Here is a 24,906-nt window from a genome sequence, read left to right as displayed (position 1 = left end):
CTGGACAATAAAAGTAAACACCCCTACTTCTTTTTTAAAATTAACTGTCTTTGTAGTTGTGATCCTTGTTGGATATTCTGGGCAGCAGAGCTACAGAACGGCTGTCTTCCTACTTGCACAGCTTGTGATAATGTATAGAATTACTCACATATAATAATAGCTTTCGATGATTTGACTGAACATGTTCTGTAACTTTTTCTACCTCTGACACAGTGCCTTAGTAGCTTGATGAAAGGATAGGGGACATATTATCTGAGGTTAAAGGACTGTCACCCCTGTGTACATGCGGTGTAATCATTCTTCTTGTTGTCATGTTCCTATGGATACGAAATTTATGAAGTTAGGATTTCTTTTTGTTCCAAAAAACAGTGAATCCTTCTTTGAGAACTGATTACATATTTTCAACATCAACATAAGCATAAATAAAACTACAGTTTATGGCTTAAGAATTAGCTCAGTGCCTGCTTATCATGTGTACAATGACAGGGTTTCATCCACAGCATAAGCAAAAAGCATGCAATCAGCAAGTAAACTATTAATCTCTACGTTAATAACAACTTTGAATGAAGAATGGGATGTTTATATAATTTCATTATATCATGATCAAAACTTGGTATTAAAAGAACATGGCATGGAGGGAGGATAGAAGGAGGAGCAGAATGTGGAGGTTACTTGTGAATGAAAGTACAGGCCATTTGTTTTGTTTAACATAATTTATTAAAAGTTTAAATAAAATATTTTTTGGTTTAAAATATAGAATTCTGTCAAAAATAGTGTAGAAAGAATCTACATAAGACATCATACACACATACATGTGCACACTCACATTGGTATATTCACATATGCTTACATACACACATGGATGCATATTCACATATCCATGCTCAGGCATACATCTATATGCACACATGCCAAGCCATGAACACACGACCCTACAAATGAAAATCTTGGTAGATGGCTGAAGCTCATATAAATGATGCTCAGAATCATCAGAAAAAAATACAAATTGTAATCAGATCATAGAACACATTTAAATGGCTTTATATTTGTAGTATTTCTGATGATAATTTAAAAGCAGAATTCTCTTACAGGAAAATGTAAGGGCAGAGAAGCTGTGGTGTTTTGAATAGGTATGGTCCCTATAGACTCATGTGTGTGAATGCTTAGCCCATTGGGAATGCCACTGTTAGGAGGTGTGGCCTTGTTGGAGGAAATGTATCACTATGGAGGCAGGCTCTGAGGTCTTAGACACTCTCAAGTTATGCTCAGTGTGGTACACAGTCCATGGCTGGCAGCCATCTTTCTAAGTTTAAAAGGAGGTAGAACATGTTGACTTCTCTGCTTATCACTGTATCTCCTTTTTTTGTTTGTTTGAGTAAAGAAGAAACAGCAGGCCTCCAAAAAAAAAAATGCCCCATGCCCTACCTACTTCCAGAACCTGACCTAAGCTGCAAACACTGCCTTGCCAAAGTAGACCAGTTCCCCCAAGCTCTTCAACAAGAAAATCTCTTAGGTCTGCTGGGTCTTGTGATGGAAGGTCTAATGATGCCCTGTGGCAGGCAGACTACCTGTAACCCCATCAAAGCCTTCAATGGTAACGTGGAGGAGTCCAGGCTGCCTGTCCATGTAAAAAGTAAGTCTCCGTCATTCTTAATTGGTTCAGAGGCTGTTTGCTCTTTACTTCCTGCTCAAATATATCCTTCTCAGATCTCTGGGATGGCATTAGTGGAGGGCCCAAGCTTTATTAGACAGCAATCAGCAGCAAGCTGACCTCAGCCAGCCCCTCCTGCTAAGCGGCAGCTGCTAGGGCGGTCCATTCATAGCTAGAAAGTCCGCTTTCATCTAATCCATTTTAGCTTCCCAATAGCTTTGGTTACTAGAGATGGACATGTTACCTGCTGATGATACACTTAAAAACCCCTTTTGAAAAAGTTTAAATTACCTGCAAATTACTGGAGTCTCTTAAATAAAAAGGCTTCGAGGCTGAGGAACAATTAATGACCTGCCAGCCTGAATTCATTTTATCTGTAAAACGCTTTTGCTTTTCCTAAAGCTAGTAGGTCTCCCACTGAGAAAGACAAACTCCCAGACAAGTTTACCTTGCTGACAGGCTTCATGTTGAGAAAGACAAACTCATGGATTTAGATGTAAAAGCTACCACGATGTCATTATTGACTTAGAATGTACCTATTACTATTCTTCTTTTAAAAACTCTCTTTTCAATGAGGGCTTTCAGTAACAGAAGACTTGTGTCTCAAGATAAGTGATTAAATGTTTTAAAAAATGTTTAAATTATGAGAGTTACTAAGATCTGAGGAAGTGACTTAAGAGGTGTGAGTGTACACTGTGAAGGTCTGAGGAAGTAATTTAAGGTATGAAAAAGTAGACTTAAAGATGATATATATGATGTTAAGACTTCGAAGTTTAAAGTTAATCCACAGAGTTCAGATAGTTCATTAATCTAATCTTGGTAGTATTTCCATTATCATGGTCACAGACTCAAAATTGGTTGTTTTCTTTTCTAGCCTTAACATGTTTCCTATGGTACTAAGAGTATCTCTGCTCAGTGTAATACATCCAGCTCTCTGGACAGAGGAGTGTTCGCTTTATTTCAGACCATCTTTTGCATCCTCAAGCTCTTTGTTTCTGTAATGAGACAGAAATTGCTGTATTATGACAAATGAAAGCTTATGCTTCCACCATGTTGATAACTGTGGTGGTTTGAATCAGAATGGTCCCTACATGCTTATAAATTGAAAGACTGAAGGAGTAGCCCTAGTTGAAGGGATCAGGAAGTATGGCCTTGTTGGAGGAAGTGTGTCACTGGGGATGGACTTGGGGGTTTCAAGAGCAGAAGCCAAGCCCAGTGTTCCCTTCCTGCTTCTATGGATCCAGATGGACAACTCCAAACTTCTGCTCTAGCGCCATGTCTGCCTGCACCCCACCATGTTTCCTACAGGGAGAACAGTGAGTGAAACCTCTGAAAGTGTAACCCAGCCCCATTGAAATGCTTTGCATTGTACCAGTTGCCATTGTCATGGTGTCTCTTCACAGCAACAGGACACCAATAAGACAATAACTTTCCAAGTTTTACCTTGTTATGGTGCAAATATACAAATCTGCTTGAGCAGTTTACAGACACTTATTTCCTCCTGTTCCTTTAGCAGGACTTCAGTGCATATTACATACTAATATTTCTAAAACTTACCTTTTTTTTAAAATCAACTTTAAAGGATCCAGGCAAGCTTTTAGGGAGTTGTGACTTGGAGCCATCTGCCACAGGTCAAATGAACCCCTTCTTCCCCCTCCTGTTTGGTGTATGTTCCGTTTGTCCTCCAGACCTTCTAGGCTAAGGGACAGACCTGGAAGTAGTAAGTGAAGAGCCCCCTAAGCTCATTAGCTTTACCTTCTGTCCCCAGTCCTTATCTGTCCCAGCAGATTTCCACTCAGGTGGTAGACACCATCTAGGAATCAGATGTGGTCTAGAATCGGCTTCAAAACAGACCCATCTTCATAGCTCCAGATCATTCTGAAGACCTGGCTATCTCTGGGCTTACTGAAAGCCAGTGTAAAATAGTCTGACCAAAGGGAAAAACTGGCTTGTGAACTATGGCTTCCAGAGACTATGTCTAAGTTGGAGTTCTTGCTATGCTCCTCACTGGGACCCTGGTTTCTCTTCCTCCTTGGCCTACTGGTTTCTATCCTTCTTATAATAATGATTGCTCTTTGTCTTCTCCAGTTCCTTCTAGAGAGAATTTGTGAAATAACCTGAAGTTCATTAGGCCAGATGCTTCGGAAGGAATTTCCTCAGGTCTCCTACCATTGTCAGCCAGCTTGATTACTGGTTTTGGACCAGCATTCCAGGCTCCCCTTTTCTCAAGGACCCCAGCAACAGGAAGTAACCAGAGGATTTATCATCTCTTATCATCAACAAAAGGCTGAACTGTTAGGTCTAAAGCCACTTCCCCAAGTACCACCATTGCCACTACCAAAATATAAAAAAAAAGGCACTGCACTGCTGATGACATCATCCCAAACAGATCAATCACTAACAGAGTAAGCAAGCCTAAGGGTGGGTTTACCAGAAATGCAGGTCTCCTAAAAGGGTTTCTGTTTGCCAGAAACTACCTTTTTTTTTAAACAAAAATTTATTTATTTACATTTCAAATGTTGCCTCCCTTCCCAGTCTCCCCTCCATGAGTCCCCTACCCCATCTCCTTCCCCTTAGCCTCTAAGAGGGTGCACCCCTACCCACCAACCCACTCCTGCCTCACCCCTCTAGAATCTCCCTTTTCTGGGCCCACCAAGCCTCTACAGGACCAAACACCTACTCTTCCTCTAAAGCCAGATAAAGCAGTCCTCTGCTACATATGTACTGGGAGCTACACACTGGCCGATGTATATACTCTTTGGTTGGTGGCTTAGTCCCTGGGAGCTCTGAGGGGTCCAGTTAGTTGATACTATTGTTCTTTCTATGGAGTTGTAATCTGCTTCAGCTCCTTAAGTTCTTCCCCTAACTCTTCCATTGGAGTTCCTGGACTCAATCCAGTGGTTGGCTGTAAGTATCTACATCTGTCTTAGGTGATGGCAGAGCCTCTCAGATGACAGCCACACCAGGCTCCTGTCTGCAACATATTGTCATCAGCAGTAGTGTCAGGAGTAATAGTGATATAAACTTCATGGTATTAGTACAGAGACAGATAGGTAGATCAATGGAATAGAATTTAAGACCCAGAAATAAACCCATACACCTATGGTCACTTGATCTTTGACAAAGAAGCCAAAACCATACAGTGGAAAAAAGAAAGCATCTTCAACAAATGGTGCTGGTATAACTGGCAGTCTTCATGTAGTAAAATGCAAATTGATCCATTTTTATATGCTTGTATAAAGCTAAGTGGGTCAAGGACCTCTACACAAAACCAGACACAGTGAATCTCATAAAAGAGAAAGTGGGAAATAACTTCGAACACATTGGCACAGGGGAAAATTTCACGAACACAGAACAGAGCACCAATGGGTCAGGCTCTAAGATCAACAATTGACAAATGGGATCTTACGAAACTGAAAAGCTTCTGTAAGGCAATAGGACAAAACAGCAACTTACAGATTGGGAAACAATTACCAACCCTACATTGGATAGTGGGCTAATATTCAAAGTATACAAAGAACTCAAGAAGTTAGGCTCCATAAAACTAAATAACCCAATTTTAAAAATGGGGTACACAGTTAAAAGAATTCTCAACTGAGGAATCTTGAATGGCTGAGAAACACTTAAAGAAATGTTCAACATCCTTAGTCATCAGGGAAATACACATCAAAATGACCCTGAGATTCCACCTCACACCAGCCAGAATATCTAAGATCAGAAACTACTCTTAATCCTCAAGAAGCCCCTGTAACCTTTTCCCAAAGGTCAACCAGTTTCTGGTCAACAGCCTGTAGTAGCTCAGATCCCCACCCTCCTGACTGTCATATAACATCTGCTTGCTTCTCTCTGCCCAACCCTTCAGAAACGGCCTTGCTAGTTTGATCCCCCAATAAACCCTCTCTACCCACAGATTGCCGTAGTTCAGTAGATTCTCTACACCATTATAGAGGCCAGTGCACTTTCTCTGGGATTTGTTAATGCAAACAAAAGATTTGTTAGTCTGTTTAATTTTCATGAAAAAGCAAATAAATAAAGGACCGTCATCAGGCCACGTTGTGATGAGCACCAAATAGTCCAGAAACTGAAGAGAAATATTCCCACCATAACAGTTAGACTCCAAGCTGTGAAAGTCAACATAAACAAAATCGGAGCTGGGAGGTTTTCGCCTCCCTGTGGGCTCTCCAAGGAATCTTCTCTTAGAAGACTGAAATAGAAACTTTCAGTAAAAATTGAAATTCTTTCCAAAGTTTGCCCTTAAAATACAGATCAGGAGCATTGACTATAAGAAATACATTGACTATAAAGAAAATGAATAGCAACTTGTTTTGGCTCAACCAACTTTTGTAAATCCTCTTTGTATATGGCCCATTGACCTTCTGAATTAATTGCCTGTATCTTTATTATCTTAATGAACTCTAGAAAAAAGAAATATCCATAAATTATGTTTCATTATACATTTTATTAAAATATAAGCATCTTGCCTCTCTATGCCAAAGTGTACCACTTAGCTACTTAGTAACTAAGTGATGTTTAGTGCCCTGTCTCTACTATCCTCAAGCTTCCACACCAATTACTACTCTAAGTATGAAGAATGGATCATTCCTTCCCAAATAAAATGCCAAAACAAAATTCTCTCTGTGTGTCATAAAATATTAAGGTACTGTTTGCACAGAGCAACTTTCCCATGAAAAATCAGCGGAGAAAACATTTGGTGCAAAATCGATTGCTTTCTCTTCATTAATTTTCATAAGCTTGGCGTACAGGTCAGATGAGAAGTTTAAAGAAATGCAACCACACACGTTCTGAATGAGAAGGTTCTCAAATCTAAGAATTTAGAACACCTGGCAGGATAGAGGCTTCCTGTGCAGCCGGCATTTCAAAGATAATCTGCTTTGGCCAGATGATCTACTATGCAGCAGAAATGGGCAAGGAAAGCAGCTTTGTGGGGCAGCCTGCCTAGCCAGTGCAAGGCCTTCAGCTTCACCCTAGTATTGTAAAAAAAGTAAACAAAAGGCAGAGAGGGACCTGAGTGCCCTTTGGACGTCTGAACCCTCTCCCAGAGATCCTGCCACCTGCCTAAGACAAGGTCTGAGCCACAGCACCCCACCTACGCACTAATGGTGTATTTTCTATCTGTAGAAAGAAGGCACACGTTCCTATTTACCTTTATACATCTTTGCATCTTTGAATAATAATGTGATAAATATTGTGATTTTAAATGTGTGCTTGCAGAGGGCTGGCAACAATTGACAGATTACCTAGAAGGAGGAATTTTTAAAAGCCCAGTTTGGGAGTGTGGGTGTGGTCTGCTCTCTTCTTCCACCAGGTGGGTCCTATAGATGGAAGGAACTTAGGTAGTCAGACTTGGTGGTGAGAGGTCATGCTAAGCTATCTCTCTAGCCTCACTTTCTATGTTTATATTTTTTCTTCAAAAATTGGGATGCTGCCTTTTATTTTTACTTTTCTAATTAATGCATCATCAGACCCCAGTAAGATTGTTCTTTTCTAAGTAAGAAATTTCATCTAAAAATGTCCCTAGCTTATCCAGATTCCCTATGAAAAGCACTCTATAAAATGGACTCCAGATTAGATTAAAAGTTAGTGCAAGGTGTTTTAGGAATAGACACAAATAGATTTTACTCATATGAGGGTTACCTAAAAAGACATTTAGGGATACTAATGACAAGTGAAAATCAATTTGAAAGCAGGGAGCTATTGCTTTGTGATATAGAAACTACCACCCTCTCTCCCCTTCTCTCTTTTTATCTGTCTGTCCCTCCCTCCCTTTCTCTTTTTCTGTTGCACACACACACACACACACACACACACACACACACACACACTTACACTCAAGAAAGAAAAAAAGAAAGAAAGGAAGGAAGAAAGAAAGAAAGAAAGGAAGGAGGGAAGAAAGAAAGAAAGGAAGGAGGGAAGAAAGAAAGGAGGGAAGATAGATAGATAGACAGACAGACAGACAGACAGATATAGAGAAAGAAAGATATAGAGAAAGAAAGGTAGAAATAAGGAAAAGAGAGACTGGCACATTGGCACATACTACAACCCTACACTGGGGAGGCAGACAGGAATCTGAGGGCAACTTGTACCAGAATAAGAGTAAAAGAAGTCAGTATGGGACTTTTAAGAAAAAAAATCTTGCTACTCTTATGGCTTGGAAATACCCCAGTCTAGCCTAGACATATCCCTGGCTGGCTTAGTGGATACACAGGAGAAGCCAACAGCCCAGGGGCCCTGGGTGTAATTACAGCTCAAGAGGTGGAAGAGGAAGTGGCAACTAGTAACCACCAGTTACAGATTTTAACCCCTGACAAGATGATGAGAGATGAGAGATGAAATTTATCACTGAACTGATTCTTATCTCCCTAAATTCCCCTACAGTCAACTGGAACTGATTTTTGGTGTCTAGCTGAAGCAGTCAGAGAAGAGTGCTCCAAGGAGGAGAAAGTGGGTCAAATACATCTGGAATCACAATGTGCCAGAAAGAGCATCTTTGAAATACCACAGGGAAAAGTTCAGGTTCAGGAAGCCATCTGTGAGGTGACACCAGAGCAAGGGTTGTAGCTCACCTCCCTTGAAGATTGCTAACTCCTTCCTAACTCAGACATGGCTTGAAGGGTGGTGGCAGAGACTTTATTCTTTCTTTCTTCGTCAAGCCCAGAATTTTGGAATGGTGCTTCTGGCCAGGGAAAAGGGTGTCTGTGCGGGCATGCGATATCAGCAGACCATGCGACTCTACTTTAATAAACATAGTCAATGCTGGGGTGACATTTGGCATTTTTTCTATTTTGTGTTAGGAAGATGTGGCTGCTTTGACTTGGTTCCTTCTCTGCCCTTGAAAGGACAGAAATCATCCTCGTGAATTTCCTCTGCCTTCGTTACTACCTAAACCAGTGACGCCAACCACACCAGAGGATGCTGAAGAACAGCTTTCCCAACCGTGGACGATGCTCTGCAAAGAAGCCACCACAGGAATCACAAATTCTCTTTTGCATAATCTTAAACTAAATAGAATATTAACAATCTAAGATTTCTCAAAAACGTTATAGGAGGGCCCTCCAAACTCCTTATTTAGACCCAGTTTCTCAAAACTGTACCTAGTTGGAACTCGCCAGGCTTTGGGGGGTTTCCACACTTCTGAGCAGAGTTTTTCATCTTTACACAGAGTTGTGGCAGTTGGCAGCTGTTGAGACTCCAGAGTCGGTGCATGTATAAAGGGGACCCTGAGAATGTACCCAGGCCAGCAGGTTCCCTCTGAGCATTCAGTAACCACCCACAGCCTCCTGAGTAGAATATGTCCTATTGCTTTGGTGAAACAATTTAGAGCCGTGGGTGACAGCTGGTTGTGGTTTCAAGATCATCTGCCAGTCATTACGTTGGCCATCCATTTTTCCATAGAACTTTATTTGTTTTAACAGCCTTGGAGAGAATAGTGTTTCCCAGCACCCCCCCCCCCCCCGGCCAGCAGATTTTGGTTCCCTGGCCTCACTGGGTATTTCAGCCTCTCTGCTCAGGCTCTGTTATGAGAGCAAGCTGGAATGTAGCTAAGCCTGGATGACAGTGTCACAAAGGGAAGCTGACTTTTTGATCTGCCAGGTTAAAGTAAAAGTAAAGGTCACTCTGTGACAACAGACTTGACTGCAAGTAAAAGAGGAACTTGGTGTTGGGGAAGAGAGGAGGAGTTAAGGTCAAGAGGAAACTCAGCAGCTTTAGTCACTATGGTTGACTTGTGAATGGACTCTAATGATGAGTGTGGATGGGTAGGGGGCAAGAAGGGAAGTCCAGAAAGCCCTGCTAATCAAATGTTCCACCACGGAGCAACTTTGGTGAGCGTCCTGAAGCTGATGCTGGAAGGATGCCACATATGCCTTGAGGCTGCTCCATGGGAGTAGCTCTCTGCAGCTGTGGGTTACACACTGGAATATCCCATCAACACCCAGCATTTGTGTCTCCTGTGTTTGCATACTGTTTCTAAGAGTTATTCTATATGTTTAAACAGGAAAAAGCAATCCTAAAATATAAAGGAAAGTAGCATTTCTAAAGTGGAGGGATGATCACTCTTTTCCACTATTGGCTCAGGCAGATGAGAGCTGAGTATTTGCATGCCTGTCTGTATGTTTCATGGAGAACACGTGCCAACATAGACAGTGCTCTACAAGCAACTGAAGACATGGACTCTAGATATACCTCTGTTACCAGCCAGCTGTGGTTTGGGAAGACTTTTAGCTCATCAGTCCATGCTATAATAATACCACTCATTTATTCGACATTCACATTGCAAGAACCCATTGCATGCATGAAGATCTCATTTCGCTCATATGCAAATTAATGGAACTACCTTACATCAACTCCAGTGTCGAAACCATGCTCTTGATTTTAAATGTCACATTTTATTAATGCTGAGATGAAACTCTAGGTAATCCACCATTCTATATGGGCTCATTTATTTACTTACTGTATCACATGCTTCTTCTATACGGTAGCCTGTTTTATTTTTACTTTCTTTATATAAAATTTTTCAAAAGCCCTAATTCATCTTAAACATGCTAGATTCAATCACTGAGCTACATTTTTTCCTAGACCCTAGTTTTTTCATTACTTGGTATTTTTACATTGTATAGACACATTCATTTTAACAAAACAAACATTAGAAAACACACACAAAAAAAAAGAAAGAAAGAAAGAAAAGAAACAGTTTCCTTCAGTTCCACTGGGCTGTGATGATTTAGTATTATGAACAGATTACCAGATTGTTCTCTATGTTCATCCAACAAATGTTTACATGGATATGTGTCCATACAGGTATTTGTAGAATACAAGATATATATTTTTAAATTTTTTTCTTTACTTTTTTTTTTGTCTTCAAAATCTTGATCGTGCTGTTTTAGTCTTCAGAATACTAGCCTTACATGATACCTGTCCTGTCACAGGCATTCTATCATAGACATATCACTTGTATATCAGTGCTCACTTTGTTATGTACAACTTTATTTAAAATTGTTGAAATAGTAAATATAGACACAACCCAGGACATCTTGTAGAAAACTACTTAGGAAGCAGAGCTATACAACTTTGTGTTCATGAATGTTCCTTCTTAACCTTTATATTGAAAAATGAACTATATATCTAATCATTCAAGAAAATGTGTACTCATGGCACCTTTTGAGAAAACAAGCGTATTTGAGCTGCCTTTTGTTTTGTGTATTTGTTGCTGATTGGAGACTGAAGATGAAGGTATCTGGAATGCTCAGAGAATTATTCAGACATATACAGAATGCTCAGAACCCAGCAAAGCTGTAAGCGAGTAAGAAATAGATCAACGATGTGTTTTAGCCTATAAAGAACTCACTAAACTTTAGTAAGGGAATCAAAGAGAAAAGTAGCAAGTCCCTTTCAAGTGGATTCTGTTTAAGTTTGTTAGACATCAGTCTGTATCATGAAGTGAAGTAGAATAGCTAAACTTAATGGAGGAAATGACTATGAGATGCACGTGCACACACACAATGTATTATGTATATATAAAATTTTAAAATCATGCCATGCAAGACTGGTGACCTGAATTTGATCCATGTAGTCTACATAAAGGTTAATGAGAGAACAGACTCCACAAAATTATTCTCTGACCTTCACATATGCCTGTGGCATATGTGTCTATGGATAATTTAAAGTTAACTTAAATTTTAATTTAAATCATTTAAAATCTTTTAATCATTTTTCCCTTTTCTTTTATTGGATATTTTCTTTATATTTCAAATGTTATCCCCTTTCCCGGTTTCCCCTTTGGAAATCCCCTATCCCATCCGCCTTCCCCCTGCTTCTCTGAGGGTGCTTCCCCACCCACCCATTCTCTCTCTCCTACGTCCCGTCCTGGCATTCCCCTACACTGGGGCACTGAGCCTTCACAGGACCAAGGGCCTCTCCTCCCATTGAAACCTGACAAGGCCCATCCTCTGCTACATATGTGGCTGGAGCCTTGGGTCGCTCCATAGTTGGTGGTTTTATTTAAAATCTTATACTGTGTAGCTTCATCACTTTGGTGATCTTTAAATGACTATTCTAACACTAAGCTAATGTATTGGGAATAAAAGCAAAAATAAACAAAGGATACAATTTAGAAAAGGAGACCAAAAATTAATACAATAAAAGATTTGATAGGTCTTTGTCTTTAGCCCAGAATAAAGCACACTATAGAAGTTATATTTGTGATGAAGCAAAGAAGTGCAGACCGACAGGAGCCGGATGTAGATAGCTCCTGAGAGACACAGCCAGAATACAGCAAATACAGAGGCGAATGCCAGCAGCAAACCATTGAACTGAGAATAGGATCCCCGTTGAAGGAATCAAAGAAAGAACTGGAAGAGCTTGAAGGGGCTCGAGACCCCATATGTACAACAATGCCAAGCAACCAGAGCTTCCAGGGACTAAGCCATTACCTAAAGTCTATACATGGACTGACCCTGGACTCTGACCTCATAGGTAGCAATGAATATCCTAGTAAGAGCACCAGTGGAAGGGGAAGCCCTGGGTCCTGCTAAGACTGAACCCCCAGTGAACTAGACTGTTGGGGGGAGGGCGGCAATGGGGGAAGGGTTGGGAGGGGAACACCCATAAGGAAGGGGAGGGAGGAGGGGGATGTTTGCCCGGAAACCAAAGAATTATTATTAAGTATTAAGTATTAAATAAATTTTAAAAAAAAGTGATATTTGTTAAGCTACCAAAATGTTCTTTATTGTTTGTAACTAGGCCCCTCTGGAACACATCTATATTTATGGTAATGGGGTGACTCAGTGGGGCCTACCCAAAACTTTATGATGGGGTCTGTTCACCAGTAAGATCACACCTAGATGTAGAGAATAGGATGCCTTCCTACCCCACATCTTCTAGGGAAAGGAGCCCAACAGATCTTTCTTGCTGATAGGTAACCTATACATAGATTAAGGTCATTCCAGGAGAGCAGGAAAGTCCTCCATGAGCCAGTGCCACAGGCACCTGTGTATTCCTGGCTTCTATCTTTTATAATACATTTTAAAGCATAAGTGCTTTCCTGTTTTATTCAAATTGTCCTAGGAAATGTTGGACTCTGAGGAAACCCCCCTGGCAGCCGATGATGAACTGAGTTGTTGGGTGCCTTGTTAGTATTGGAGAATAGCTTTGAAACCAAAGCCCCTACTCAACAAAAAAAAAAAAAAAAAAAAGAGGGAGAGGGAGATAAGCCACTGAGGTGTAAGTAATGTCCATTAATCCAGCAAGTAGCATTATCCACAGGAGATATGATGAGCCCAGAGGAGATGGTGGTGCGAGGCAGTGCTACTGGTGAATTCTGAACACCCAGAAGATGAAGGATGGGAGCTATCACAGAGGGTCCCTCAGAGGCCACCTATCCAGAAAATACCTATGAAATTTCTTAAGTGTTTCTTAATAATATACTCTTAATATTACTCATAAAAACCAAGTTAGTACCATACTTTCTGGTATCTATTATTACATTACTGGCTTCTAAAGGAAAATGGTTGAAATGCAAAATATTTTTCAGTGAGTCATGTTCTACATAGTAAACTAGGCTAGTTGTTTTAAGGACACCTGCAGTATAACTGAATACTTACTACAAATTAGGGCCTATGCATGTACTCCTTTATTTAATCCTAACTCTTATTAGGTCTATCAGGAAAGTAAAAAAAAAGAAGATATTTTTTTCTACAGAAATTAAGTAACTTTCCTAAAATGTATGATTTGAACTCAACAGTCTGATTCAATAAACCACACTCTTAACCACAATACTGGTTCTAAGTAGTGTCATCGAGGTAGCCAGTGCCCATTACTTGTAAATAAGTAAGAACCATAGTCTCAGATTTTACCATTTCTAATAAATCACACCATTGGTAAATGAAAGAAACCTTATCATCTCATGAAATTTTAATACAACTTTGTATTCTGTAGCCTTTTTCTATGAATGCCTCTACTCTGGACTTGAAGGTTGCTTCTCATCAGTGCTGTGAAGAAGGAACACTGTCTCCAAATACTGTCAAAAGGGGTTATGGCAGCATTTCTCAGGTCTTAGGAATAGAAGAATATGATTATTTATTGCCCACACAATAATTTTACCATTTGTTAAATGTAAGTCCAATTTTGAGTACTTGTGAGATGGATATGCTCATTTATGTGAAAAGTTGTCCCTTTTATGTGAAAAATTGACCTTTTTTAATTTATTGAAAATATATTTTCATAAAATATATTCTGATAATGGTAACACATCTATATTTATGGTAATGGGGTAAATAGTACTATTATTAGAAAAAATAATAGAATTATCAATAGTGGACAATGTTTCTAGAAAAAACAATGTAGCAAAATATTCTTTCTAGACAGACTGTTGTGTTACAGTTTGTTCAAAAATATCAGGAACTGCATATGGAGTGCCTTAAGTTTATTAATGCTTTCACGCAACAATTTTAGTGTTAGGAACTCACCCTGGGTGAAGGGGGAGAATGTACCTAAAGATTTAAATATGTTTGTTACAGTACAGTTTCTAATGCTCAATGACTGAATTCAGACGAAATATCTCAAAACAGGATGGTGGTTAAATAAATATTCATAGAGCCATGTGACTGGATACTTTCCAAATAAATACTTAATTTGTATATTTTCATACTATACCTTCATTTTTAAAGGGGGAGTTGGATCCGAAGAGATTGCTCAGTGGGTAAGAACACTGACTGCTCTTGCAGAAGACATATGTTCAATTCTCAGCACCCACATGACAGCTTATAACTGTCTATAATTCCAATTTCAGAGGATCTATGTCTTCTTCAAACTTCAGCAGGCACCAGATATGAATGTGGCACACAGACACATGAATGCAGAGCAAGCCCTTACATGTATAAAATAAAAATAGATCTTTAAAAAATATCTTAAAGGAAATTCCAAATGGAATCATTTATTGTATGCCCATTTTTAATAAAATATTTCTTTATTGTAAGCATTTATAGCGTGTGTGCGTGTCTGTATGGTGTGTGCTTGGTGCTTGTGTATGTACCACAGTGCAAAGTTAGAGGTCAAAGGCCAACTTGGAGGAGATGGGCTCTCTCATTCCACAATGTGGGTCCTGGGGATCAAATCCAAGTTGTCAGGCTTGATGGGAATCAGCGTTAAATACTGAGATTTCTCTCTGGCCCAAATCCATTACTTTTTCTTTTAATATTTACTCAAATTGTTTATCATTAAAAAGGGGATGCCTCAATCATATTAACTTGTAATTCTCTTTCTCATTGGACCCAGATTTGAATGATGAAAGTTTGGAATAATGGAGAAGGAGGTAGCACATTACTCGCTTTCAAGAACAAACAGGGCTGTATAGAAAATCAGTGTGGCATCATGGGGAGAGGGACTTCAGTGACTTCCCAGTGCTGGAACTTAGGAAGATGGCTTTAGGTGGGCAGCTTCAGAAACACTGCTTAACACAATATAGGCAGAGCAAATGCCATCTCACTGTGAACAAAGAAGATGCCCAAAATATCCTGTTGCTAGTTACCTCAGATGAGGGATTAATCACAAGTTGTTTGCTTGTTTTCCTTCTTGTCTCTACTTCACAATCTTTTCATGCTTTTGCATATACACAGCACCTCATAGAATTGGTACACACAGAAATAACTGATATAAACTGTTTTAATTTTATTATTAGAAAAATAAAAAATACTTTAAAAAAGTAGAAGATGAGAATAAGAAGATGGCAATGCCAGGTTAATTTGTAGATTGAGAGACATGAGCTGCTTAGAGAAATCACACATGCAGGGCACTGGTCACTGTCACCCACTCACTGCCATTAGGCAATTTTCTGTTAGCAGCTAACCAAGCAGCAAGGGGTACAACCTGGACGCAACTGGAAACGATGAAGTACCACTTACAAACAAGCCCCTTCCTGTGTAACTACTTTAATTCCTCTGCAACGTAGATCTCCATAGCATGCAGAACATTAAACAAACCTAACATCTGATTATGAATAATAGCACTCAGTGCCATTTAACTAGTTAATAATCATGACGCTATGGGGTGTGGAACATCTTTGAACTTCATTGGCGATGTTTGTAGTTTGGATTTCTGGTTTATGTATGAGGGTTCAGCCTACTGCTGTGATTACAGTACGGAGAAAAATGAAGCAAAGGACAGATCAACAACTGATTTGCATGTCAAAATAAATTTTGTTTTTAATATGCTAATATCTTCTATGATGATTAAAAGCACAGATCTATAAATATAAAGAAATTAAAGAAATTTTAGAAATAAGAACAACGAGGAACAATTGAGTTTGGAAAGCAAAAGTATCCTTGATTTAGAAATAAATCAAGTTTCTAGATAGAAATAAGAAAAAAAGTTTCCAATTCTGCTAACTTGGAAATGAAGTGACGTACAATTTAAGTTATTACATGCATGTCTAATGGAAGAGGACATTGGAATATACAGTGTCACATAGAATCTATGTCAGTAGAAATCAAGCAAGTTACAAGTTTCTGAAAAGGAAGAATGAAAATGTATTTCAAATAATTTCTCAGTATAATTACAGGGTCTCCGTGTAAAGTCAAGTTTGAGCAGAGGCTCATAGTGAGTTAACTGAAAGAAACCCCCAGAGAAGAGAAACTGATTCCCTCAGGGCACTACATTTTCAATAAAGGAGCCTGTCCAAACCAATAGCAAACTCAATTTCCCAAAGTCTGCTCCTTCACTCTCCCTGCTATTTCTTCAGTGTATTCACATAACTTCCTGTCAGAAAATTGGACAGAGCTCTAAATTTCCTGTTTCCACTTGCCCTGAAAATCGGAATTTTGTTAATACAGTGTCTTTCACCACGTTGATCTGCTTTGAATGGCCTCAAATTCAAGCTGCAGAAAGAAAGTGTTATTGCTGTAGACACCAGTCCCTAGAGGTTATCAGGTTGGAGGAGACAATTCAACAAATTCTGAAACCTTACACTAAAGGAGAATGACTCAGTGGAGGGAGGGAGGGAGGGAGGGAGAGAAAAAGAGAGAGAGAGAGAGAGAGAGAGAGAGAGAGAGAGAGAGATGATAATTCTTTCCCTATGTGTTGTATGTGGCTGAGAGAACCTAGCACAGAGCTTCACACCAGCGCCAAGCTTTCCCAGTTTGAGCAAAATTATTTCACTGAGAAATTGTGTAGACTCTAGTCTCCAGACACACCCAATCCCATACACAGAAGAGGCAGTGGGGCTCCTTTCTATGTAAATAGTTATTTAATCATTGGGAAAGGTCTAACCTACTATATTTTCCAATACACTTCCTGGATAATGGTAATCGCTTTACAAGTCATTGCTGCACTGGGTCCAAAAAGTTAAGCAAGCACAATTTATTAAAATCTGCACAAAGATAAATCCCTGATAGTTTCTTGGAGTCTCCATAGAAGTGAGACCTCAGAAGTGATGACATGCACAGAAGGCATTTCTATAATGAAGTTTATCAAGTCCTACTAAAGACACACGGCGTGCCCTCTCCCAGTGGCATGCCTCAATTCTCTGTGAATGTCTCCACCAACTAAAGGTTAATTTCACTTGCTCCATTACACAGAAGCCCATGGTTGACACATGCCCTTCTTAGTTTTGAAAGAAAAGGAACTCAATTAAACTGATGTCCAGAATCCATTGGTATTGACGTTTGTTTATTGGCTTGGAGAACTATAAATTCTTGAAAAAGTGACATATTTCTATTATGAATAAATAAGTACAACTTGTAAAACAATTATGGTGTGTGTATCATGAAAAATAATTATTCAGCTCTTCAAAAGAGATTTCTCCTTTACTTAAACCAACTGATTCACTTCTTTGCAGTAGAGGGAGCATCTAGCTAGAGGTCCTTTACTTTGCCTGTCCATAATAGTTAAAATTTTCATCACGAAAGGAGAGGGTTAAAAACAAAGAGGCCAACATATTTGCTTACAGTGCCATAAAAGAGATCAATTTAGTGTTTGATTACCACCACCATTGTCCTGTTCCAACCCAAACATCTGCCTGTCACCCCATAAACGTACTTTATACTTCTCTTCCCTTTATGAGCAAATAAGTAGGGTTTTGAGAGACATTTTAATAGAGAGCAGCTGTTTGGCTGCTAAACACTGCATCTGGAGGGGAGTGTGCTATTCACATGGAGAAAAACACCCTATTGTTTAATTTTGTTAAAGTACACCAACGTTTTACAAAATGATACTTGAACACTTTGGATGTGAGAAAAAAAGAGCCCCTAAAATGTTTCTGGAGACCAGCATATTGCTACCAGAAGACAGGAGACTGCTGCATCAATGATAATAACAACAACAATAATAATTAATAATAATAATGCATAATACAGGGTCAAAGACCACTGTACTGCATGAGTTCAGTGCCAGACAAATTCACAAGGATTGACATTTATCTCCTTCTTCTGAAATGATCTCTGCTTCAGACAAAGATGAATCATTATGGTTTCCTGGCTAGGCTGTGACTATAATTTTCTGAATGCATGATCCATTTAAATAAACTAAAAATAAATGTTATAACAAAACTCAGGGAAACATCTGCCTTACAAAAATTTAAATGAATCACTGACTCTAGGATCCCAGCATGCTGAGTGAGGCTCCTTATAAAAGTCTGGACCACATAAACCAAAATCAGTGCTGGCTTTAGGAATGCCTCTCACTGAGAATCAAGGGTACCTCCACATCTTCTTCGCTTTTCCTTTGAAAGGTAGCTGAGTATACAAGCCCTAAAACTTGAAGGGCATTGAACTCTGCCCTTGCAGATGCTTCCATTAAAAGGATTTAGTTTAGAAGCAGCGATGGATGGCTAACCCAGGCTCTTTCTGGCCTTCTTCCTTCCTGTTTTGCTCTCATCCCTTGTCTGTCCTTCACCTTCTCATTTCCTGATAACAAAGAGATTTCAACATTTGCCTCACCTCTCATCCTTCCCCACTCCTTCTGGACCCCTTGTCACACAAAGCACACAGGTTAACCTGCCAGGTACCTGCATACTTTAGAAGTAATCTAAAACAGGCCCAGCCTTCTCTCTTTTTCTTGGGAGGACAAACATTTCAACACTGTATGAAAACAATACGAATTCTTGGAGGCTGTGTGTTTTGCAGCCAGGGTAAGTACAGAAAGGCTGAATATTAATATACCTGATAGCATGTTAACAATAGGTTGGAGGGTGACAGTAGCAAGTCAATTTAGCACCACATAAAAAGTGGCACAACCTGAAAACTTGGATTCATTCTATTCTTAAAGCCATATGATAAGACTCTCAAGATTACATAAAGCCTTTGGAATTCCCCACAAGGAAGGAAGCTGTGTCAGTCTTGTGTCCAAGACAAAGGAACGGGGCAGGAATATCGTCTTCTATCTCTGTACAAACACTGGGTTCCTCCATTTTCCCTCCCTGACTCTCTCTTATCCCTGTTCACTCTTTCACTTTGTTTGTGTTTTTTGAAACAAGGACTCATCTTGCCTCTGCTGGTCTCAATCTTGCTATGCTGCCCTTTAACTTCTGATCCTTCTGTCTCTACCTCCCAAGTGCTGGGATGAGGTGTGCCCCTCCCCATTACCTTCTACGTTCTTTCTTTGTTAATGTCAGAGGTTGTGACATGACTATCCTCAGACTACCCATGTTATGAAAATACACATCTTATCATATTTTATTAAAATGTTTTGTAGGTCCATTGTTATATAGGGAATCTTTCCTTGGAGTGCATAAAATCTTACCAAGGAGGCAAGACACAAACACCACTAGTATAGAATGATAAAGAATAGTACATCACAAAATACTAAATTTAGGTAAATCTACTTATGAGAGACACTGAATTTAAATAGTTTAGAGGAATGGGAGAAACCAAAAGCGTGATAGAGTTTGAAAAATAAAAATAAGGGTATTTTCAAATTAAAAATTCAGAGAATACAACTATGTCATATATTCTACCTCTATATAAGCATAACTGAAATACACTACTTATAAGCACATAGATATGACTCCAGGATCATCAAAAATGGGTGAGAAATAAACATCCATGTAGATTGTGTGTTTTCTTGCAAGTTTTTGCTTTTCAAATTACCTCATGTGCTTCAGTCATATAATGGCAATTGCTGCAATTAAAACACATGTAAAAATAAATATTTATCAGTAGGTATGTCTTCTCTTGATGACAGGAGAGCACAAATAGGCCAGGGTCTGCATATCCTTGGGTGCTGTGAGCACTACTGTTTATCAATGCTACTGCTCTCTTCCCTAATCGACTGTAGGCACTGTTGGCCAACTCTGCTGCCATCAGCTCTCTGTCCAAGTTGCATTACAGAGCCCCTTGGCCTCACTCGTGATGTTCATATTGGAAGCAGTTTATTCACAAGTTCCGAACCAAAACTATGTCTCCAGCCCCACAGATGTCTCTAGTTGAAAATTAATGGTAAGAATCTGAGCTTTAATAAGTCTTTCATTATCATTTATCTTTAAGGTATTAAAGCCCAGCTAAACTGGCTTAACAGAAAGCAGTGCTTCGGGCTAAGGCAGACAACCTAATTCAATCTCCAGAATCCACAGGAAGGTGGAAATGAGAGAACAGATTTCATAAAGCCGTCCTCTGATCTCCACACGCATGTGGAGTCACACGTGCCCCTCACCTCTACATATAATAGATAAAATCAAGTCTAAACTTTTGTTTAAAGATAGATACTATAAAAGGGAGTTTCAGGAACAGAGAACCGTTGGCCGATAGAATAAAGCCTGAGCCAGCTAGTCTCTCCACGGGACTTCATCTGAGCCTCCCTTGACTTCACAGTACGTAAAGATGAACACGTCCAAATGGCCCATTTCCTGAGGCTGACCCTCCTGCTCAGCTTTCCTGTCACTCTGTGCCGTACACTCCTCCGTACAGATCTACCCTTAAGTGTACAAGTCTTGTCTTTCCCTTTCTTCTCACAGCAGCGTGCTTATCTGAGCATCCCTTTTCCATTGTTCTGCTTAATTTCACACTTATCCCCGGCTTAAATGTTACTATGCAGACCAGGCTGGTCTCAAGCTTGTCAAGACTCTCCTCACTCTGTCTCCTGTGTGCTAGGGCTGCAGGTGTGCACACTGGATGCAGTTTGGGGCTGTTTTTTATTAGGCAAAACATTTAACCAGGTATTATTATTAATTGTGCTCGTAGATTTTCCATTTTCACTTGTAAGCAGCTGGAGGCAAGGGTGTACAAATGACTGCTGCAAGCAGCTAACAGAGCATCTTCCAACATAGAAGGTACCAAGTGAGAACTGAGAGTTATTCACTGTGCCAGTGAATAGGAGGAGACAGGAAAAACTCCTTTGAATGATTGACAGAATGAGGGATATGGCTGAGGAACCTGTATTAAGGATTAAGCAAACTAGGCAATGGAAATAGAACTTTTTCGAAGTATTGGTGAAAGAGTTGTTTCTTTTTTTAAAATAAATTTTTAAGACTTATTTATTTATTGTATATAAGTACACTGTGACTGTCTTCAGACACACCAGAAGAGGGCATCAGATCTCATTTCAGATGGTTGTGAGCTACCATGTGGTTGCTGGGATTTACTCAGGACCTCAGGAAGAACAGTCAGTGTGTTGAGCCATTTCTCCAGCCCTGAGTTGTTTCTTCAGTAAAGCAAAATTTGTACAACTGAGAAAGCATCCCCAGCACAAAAACTCCCAGGACCCACCACAGTTCCTGCCTCTTGGATAGCAATGGAATAAAAAAGTTCAAGTCATGCACCCCAGGAGCCAGTGAGATGACTCAGCAGGTAAAAGCATTTGCTGCACATATTTCATGGCTAGAGTTTGATTTCCAGAACCCTCAGGGAAGAAGAAAACTGACACTTCAACTTTGTCCCCTGAGCTTCCCACCAGTGTCTTGGTGCTTTCTCTCTTCCTCTTCCTGCTCCCCCTCCCTCTCTCCCCCTCCCCCTCTTCCTCTCCCTCTCTTTCTCTCTCTCCCCACTCCGTAGGTGTGTGTGTGTGTGCACATGTGGTTTGTCCCTCTCCCTCTTTCATTATGATGATGACAATGATGAAGAAGATAATAAAATAAAAACAAAGAATGTAAATGACTCGTGCCTATTCCCACCCCCTTGTGTTGTCTACTCCATTCACTTCTATCCAGCAGATTCTCTTTTAAGAGTTCTTAACAGAGTCATCATTGTTGAACACAGAAATACTGCAAGCAGAATATTTTCATTAAAGGAATGTAACCTCTAAGGAAAATGCTGCTTTTACCTTTCATAATCTTCGCACTGTTGGGTAACTGTTACCTGTGTCTCGTCATGTTTCTCGTGTGTGAGGTGTCGACGTGGAATCTAAAAGACAAAATAGAAAACACAAAGGATGCAAGTCTCAGATGTGGGAAGAAAAATCTATCAGTCTCGGAAAGAAAGCCACCTGTTAGATGCATTTTCCACCCAAAGTCATGTTTTTATTCTCATGACTTATTTTCCAGCGTGTCAGTCATGAGAAGATAGACCACATGTGTGCCTTCTGTGTGCTTCGGCGACAGGGTAAAGAGCTGGGTATAAACAAAGGCTCAGCCTTTCAGTTAAGGAGGATTCTGATGACAGAGAGAAATTGCCCAGTAACAAGGAGAAGAAGGCTTGACCTTCCAACATTCAAGGCATAATCTGTTAAAGCTGTCAGACTGACATGTTTACATTTCAATTAGCCACACTGTAGGGACAAGCTGTCCAGGTGTGTAACCACCCAGTACCAAGGCCTTTCTTCCCAGAATGCCGCTGACTCCAAACTCTGTTCAGTAGGAGTTGGTAATCATCTCCATGATTTTCAGGATAATAGAAGAATCAGTGCTGTTACAACTAAAAGAAACATTTTTCCCTCCCACTTTTTCTGTTTAATATTAATTGCAATGTAGTTACTCAAACTGTTAAAAGCTACACAGGCAACATGGTGCCTCAGATGCTACGTAGCAGAAACTTGAAGAGTTAGATGAATGGTGTATATTTTGAAAGCTAATTCCTGCAGGCAATTAACACATTTAAAATGCCCCTAGAAACTAGTAATGGCCATGACCCCTTTAGACAACGCAGGGAATTGCATCTCTGGGAAACACGAGGGCAGCTTGTCTGAGTTCTTAGAGTTTCTGTCAAATTATAAAAACTGGTCTTCAAGGTCTGCTCATCTCTGTCTCCGAGAAGGACTCACTTTACCTATTGGCAAGCTACCTAGACACAGCATGGGAGGGTGGCTTTTTGTTTCATTTTGTTCTCACATGTGACAGCTGTTTAAAAGTCATCTGTTACCACCATGGCAGCCAGTTACTAGATGGAAGCAGATGCCTCTGGAGACTGTTGAAAGAACTGGACCACCAACTAGTATAGCCTTTTTTTGCCTTTTAATTATGCAAAATTGCATAAGTGTCTCTCTTCTTTGTATGATGCTCCAGAGATGTTGCACAATTCCCCACACTCATTGAAGAGAAAAGCCAGAAATACCTGAAAAAGAGGAGCAAGAAGGCATATCCTGGCAATTCGAGAAGATGAGGAGTTTTTAAATACATAAATGAATTAATAAATACGTTTCTAACAAAGCCCTTAAATATGCTATTAGTTTAAATGAGGCATCAAGAACTCTATTATCCCCAATTGCCAAAGGAAGCAATGGAGGTCCAGAGAGGCAAACAACCAGTCAGCTACAGATTGAGGACTAGACACATAGTTCTTTGGTTTTTTCCCTCCATAATTGTGCATTGTACAGGAGATATTTGAAATTTGAAGTACAAGTACACTTGTTTTAACAGTAGTATCTACATTATAAATGAAACTTCATCAAAACATGGCATAGGCTCTCATATTATTTGGCAGGTCGAAAGGGAAACCTTCAGACTTCGTCTGCACTAAATTCCAAATTAGGAGAAAGTAGAGACACAGAAACAGACACAGAAAAGCAGAGATGAGGTGGACTGGGCTCTCTGATGTGGAAGCTGCAGCATCCAAAAAAGTTCAGTGTGTTTATTTTATACAGTTGAACAAAGAGGCAGGGCTATTACACACAGATAAAAAGGAGGCAGAGTTATTACATACAGCAGAACAAGATGGCAGGTTTGGCTCATGTTGGCAGGAGAAATCTGTGTAGGAGAGCAGTCTTCAGTGTGTAAAAGCCTAGGGGGAAGCTGGGAGAATACTAGCACAGACATTATTGCACACTGTCAAAGTTCTCACTTGGAACAGAGGAAGCCTTGGACATCCCTCTGTGATGTACCATGAGAAGGCTTGGGCACCCCCGTGGGTCTGAGGCATTGGGCCTTGGGCATGGTCACGAGAATGTCAAACACTACACATTCTCTCAGAGTTTCACTCAATCCCTACGCTGGGTGATCATGAACTTACTGAAGTTCCCTTTGGTGGTATGAAGACTAGCAGACAGGCAGAGCAAACACCAGGCAGGAGGCCCCGAGTCACAGGCCCGCTGGCACCAGAACACAGCAACTACCTTTGATTTTAGGTCCTTCATTTATTGTTCAATGTAATTAGGAACAATTTAATCTTATTAAACATTTTGCACACTGGAACCAGATCTGAAATGAAATAACCAAGCTGGACACAGAAAATGGGGAGTTCTTTTTTTTCAAGAGCGATTGTGGTAGAGGTACAGAAGGGTCAACCAAGCCTCCCTCTCCCCCCTGAAAAAAATCCAGAAAAATGCCATAAAGAAACCTGTAACTTTGTGTGCCAATTAAAAAATAGATAAAATTTTAAAATTGCATGTGCATGCTAAATAAATGGTGTGAAAAGAAAGATAGGATTGTGTACCAAACTACTTCCCCTGTGTGCAGGACCATCTAAGAAGCCATTATTTTGCCTAGAAGCACTTGTGTCTTTTACGGATCACGTGGTCTAACAGAAGACTTGCCATGATACACCTCTCCAACAAGGTTACTGTCAGTTTATTAGACTCTTCTAAGATCGCCCCTAGAACTTATGGTATATTCTTTGGAAAAGATTTAAGTTTGATGAATGAAAGGAGAAACATCAAGGTGCACACTGACAACTGCTTTCGAAAGGATCACAGGATGGAAACCCCGAAGCTGCTTTCCCGAACCACCCATTGGTTATGAGCTACTTTTTTAAGCCACAGAACAAGAACAGCAGAATGGCTGTGTGCTGCTTGCTGGGAAGTCTAATTTTCTCAGACCTCTCCATCTCCTCTTCTATAAGAGTGATGAGTGTAGCCCATACCGGAATGCCATTAGCTGGAGTGCC

This window comes from Rattus norvegicus, chromosome 4 (genome assembly GCF_036323735.1).
Source record: "Rattus norvegicus strain BN/NHsdMcwi chromosome 4, GRCr8, whole genome shotgun sequence".
NCBI lineage: Eukaryota > Metazoa > Chordata > Mammalia > Rodentia > Muridae > Rattus > Rattus norvegicus.
The sequence above is the reverse complement of the archived record's forward strand: the minus strand, read 5'-3'. Positions refer to the sequence as shown.